Source organism: Gossypium raimondii, chromosome 10, assembly GCF_025698545.1.
Source record: "Gossypium raimondii isolate GPD5lz chromosome 10, ASM2569854v1, whole genome shotgun sequence".
Lineage (NCBI taxonomy): Eukaryota > Viridiplantae > Streptophyta > Magnoliopsida > Malvales > Malvaceae > Gossypium > Gossypium raimondii.
This window is the reverse complement of record NC_068574.1, coordinates 50,844,670-50,848,562: the sequence shown is the minus strand read 5'-3', so window position 1 is coordinate 50,848,562 and position 3,893 is coordinate 50,844,670.

Below are 3,893 nucleotides of genomic sequence, written 5' to 3'. Positions count from 1 at the left end.
ACACTTGCCATAGAAGTCGCTTTGAGCTTTGGAACCTGAATATTGTCTTCCTCGATCTCTTTGAAAATTCACACTAGAAACATTCGATCGAGTATTCATTTCTCTAGACTTCTTCGTTTGAAATTGAAATGACTTGCCCATTGATCTTTTTCTTGCATCTCTTGCTTCACTTTCCACCTTTCTTTTCTCTTTGCTCAATTCTTCAGCCTTGATAGCTCTTTCAACTAGTACCACTAACTCTTTAATTTCAAGAATTCCCACTAGCAATCGGATATCCTCGTTTAATCCATCTTCAAACCTTTTGCACAATGTAGCTTCATTAGATACACACTCTTGGGCATACTTGCTTAATTTGACAAATTCTCGTTCATATTCGGCTACCATCATGCGCCTTGTTTCAATTCAAGAAACTCTTTTCTCTTTTGATCAATGAAACGCCGACTCACATACTTCTTTCGAATTCTTCTTGAAAGAAATCCCATGTAACTTTCTCTTTAGGCACCATCGACACTAAAGTTTTCCACCAATTATAAGTGAATCCTCAACAATGAGATAGCACATTTGAGACTTTCTTCCGAGTACAAGATAATTCATCCAACACTCGATGGTATTATCAAGCGAACTCGCTTCTTCAGGATCATCATTTACATTAGCTCGAACTCTTCGGCTCCATACTTTCAATTTTGTCCATCGGAGGCTTTGACAATCTTAACACTTCAGTTTGTTGAGGAGCTATGGGAACAACTTGAGGAATAGGAGGGGCGGAGGAGGTTGAGCATTAGGATTAGTTCTAACAAACTCAATGTACCAATTGTTCATCATTTGGAGAAAAGCTTCTCGAGCCTCATCTCCTTGACCTCGAGTCTCAAATCGACTTTCAATAGGCACATTACTTTGAGCATCATCAGCTGTATCTCGGTTAGAATCCATTACTATAAAAAACATTTTAAGATGTCAGGAGTCGTCACACTATCATTATTCAATTATGGCATGTATAGATAGTCTATTACACTCGCTACGTTAGTCCGAGAATCGACTAAACCTAGCTCTGATACCACTAAATGTAACACCCCTTACCCGAGACCGTCACCGGAATCTAGTACGAGATGTTATCCAATTTAACTTACCAATTCGGAGCATAAAAAAAATTGCTTTTAAAATTAAATTCACTGTTCACAACAAAACTGTCTACCTGCGTGACTTTCACTAATTTAATTATAACTCGAGTTACAGAACTCAAAATTTAAATCCGTAAATTTTCCCTGAAACTAGACTCATATTACTACTTACCATAAAATTTTCAGAATTTTTGACTTGGCCAATTAGTACAGTTTATTCATTAAAGTATCCCCTGTTTCACAGCTCGACAGATCTGACCTCTCGGCACTAAAATCAATTATCTCTTTGTACAGAATACATATAAGGTTATCGTTTTTCTTTTGAAAATAGACTCACTAAGAAATCTACACATATAAATTATGACCCATAATTCTTTCTGTACAATTTATAATGATTTTCTAAAGTCAGAACAGGGGACTTCAAAAACATTCTGACCCTGTCTCACTAAAATTCAAATATCTCAAAATACAGAATTCCTTTTCCTACATAGTTTCTTTCATATAAAATAGACTTGATAAGCTTTAATTCCATATATAATTCACTCTCTAATTCCATTTCTACTATTTATGGTGAATTTTTACATTCACGTCACTGCTGCTGTCAAAGAAACTGCTTCTTTGAATTAGTTACCATTTACACATACATAATACCAAAACATAATCTTTACTAACCATTTCAATAGCTAATCTTAGCCATATCATTTGAACATGCTCAAAATGATTAAGACTCTATACATGCCATAGTTCAAACATTTTGAAAAGCACATAATACCGAGATGGCTATGATAGTGTGATACGAGTCTCGACGGTCCACTATTCGATCAAGTTCAAATCACTATAAAACAAAGGAAAGAAAGAGATGTGTAAGCTATAAATAGCTTAGTAAGTTACATGTAAACAATAATTACTCATTTAATAATTAACACTTTTAACATATAACTAATCAAAACATTTCTTAGCAATTTCAATCACTTACACATGCACAATCTTACCAATTCACTTGCATATACATTTTCACACTTAACATTTCATATTCACTTTAATTCATTATTAATCCGTTGAGCAGTTGGAATATACACGGATACGTAGAGATTTAGCACATAAGTGCCACAATCGATATGTAGCCGGTTACCATTGATATGTAGCCGGTTACCACCGAAATGTAGCCAAGCTACCATCGATCAATAACACCGAAATGTCCACGGGCCTGCTCACACAAGTGTCGGTGTCGCAACACATGCTAGATCACCCAAAGACCGGGACTCACTGTAACACTGTAACATCAGTAACACTGGTCTCTAGTGACATGTCACTTGTATCCAATTCTATTCCTAAGTTCAACCGAATTTACACTTAACACTTTATTACTTGAATAATTCATGAACAATTTTCCTTCCACATTCAATATTAATTCACATATCAAATATAATTCACAATTTATACAAATATAACTATTATTTACATATAACTTACCTCGGATGCAAAACGACTTTTTGTAATTTAGTCGATAACTTTCTCTTTTCCCGATCACTTCCACTATTTCTTCTTTCTTGATCTATATTAACACAATTTAATACATTTTATCAACATTTCATTTAAATACAATTCATACACAACATTTTGGCAAATTTACATTTTTCCCTAAACTTTTCAAAATTCCACTTTTGTCCCTAAGCTCGTAAAAATAAAATTCACTAAATTTTTAAATTTCAAACTTCACTAAATCATATTTCATGCTCATAACAGCCCTCAATTTCACAAAATCACAACTTTATGCACACTTTACCATCTTTCACAATTTAGCCCTTTTCAACATTTTCATCAAAATTCATCTAGTAAAACTTGTAATTAACACTTCAAACATTTATTATCTAACATCACTAATCAATTTACAATTATATCATGAATGGGTAAATTTTCAAACTTTAATTTCATTTAAATTAAATAGTAGAAACATGAAATTCAAGCTTCAATAAGCATAAAAATACGAAAATAATTAAAAACGGGGCAAGAAATCACTTACAATTGAGCTTAGGAAGTTCAAGAACCCTAGCTATGGTGACATGAATTTTTTGGCAGCAAACGTCTGATTTTAAGAAGATGAACACTTGTTTTCATCTTTATTTTGTCTTTATTCAATTTGGACAAAATGCCCTTGACCCATTACTTAGATATTTTCTAGAAATACCCTTTTGTGTCCATAACACTAATTTATGGTCTAATTGCCACATAAACACTTCCAATTTCATGCAATAATTCAATTAAGTCATTTAATCACTAATTAGACACACTTTGCATTTTTTTCAATTTAGTCCTAAAAATTCAATTAAGCACTAAAGCATTAAAATTTCCTATCCATATTTTCACACAATATTTCAATCAATCAGTAACTAATAAAAATTTATAAAATTAAACTATTTCACTTCGGATTTGTGGTTACGAAACCACTATTCCGATTAGGCCCTATTTCGGGCTATCACATGTAGACAAGCTTGTTGGTAATAATTATAATTACTAGAAGCTATGCATGGAAGCTTTTCTGCAGGGGAGAAATTTGTGGGATCTTATTGAAGTTATGAAACATCAATCCCAGATAATACTTGTCAGAATTTAGAGTTACAACAAACTTGGAAGGTCAAGTGTGGCAACGCTCTATTTGCTTTGTGGACATTGATTAGTAAAGAATACATTGAACGTGTTCGTGATCTAAAGTCACCAAAGCAAGTGTGGGAGACTCTTCAAAAGTTTACTAAAAACAATATAGCTCAATTACAA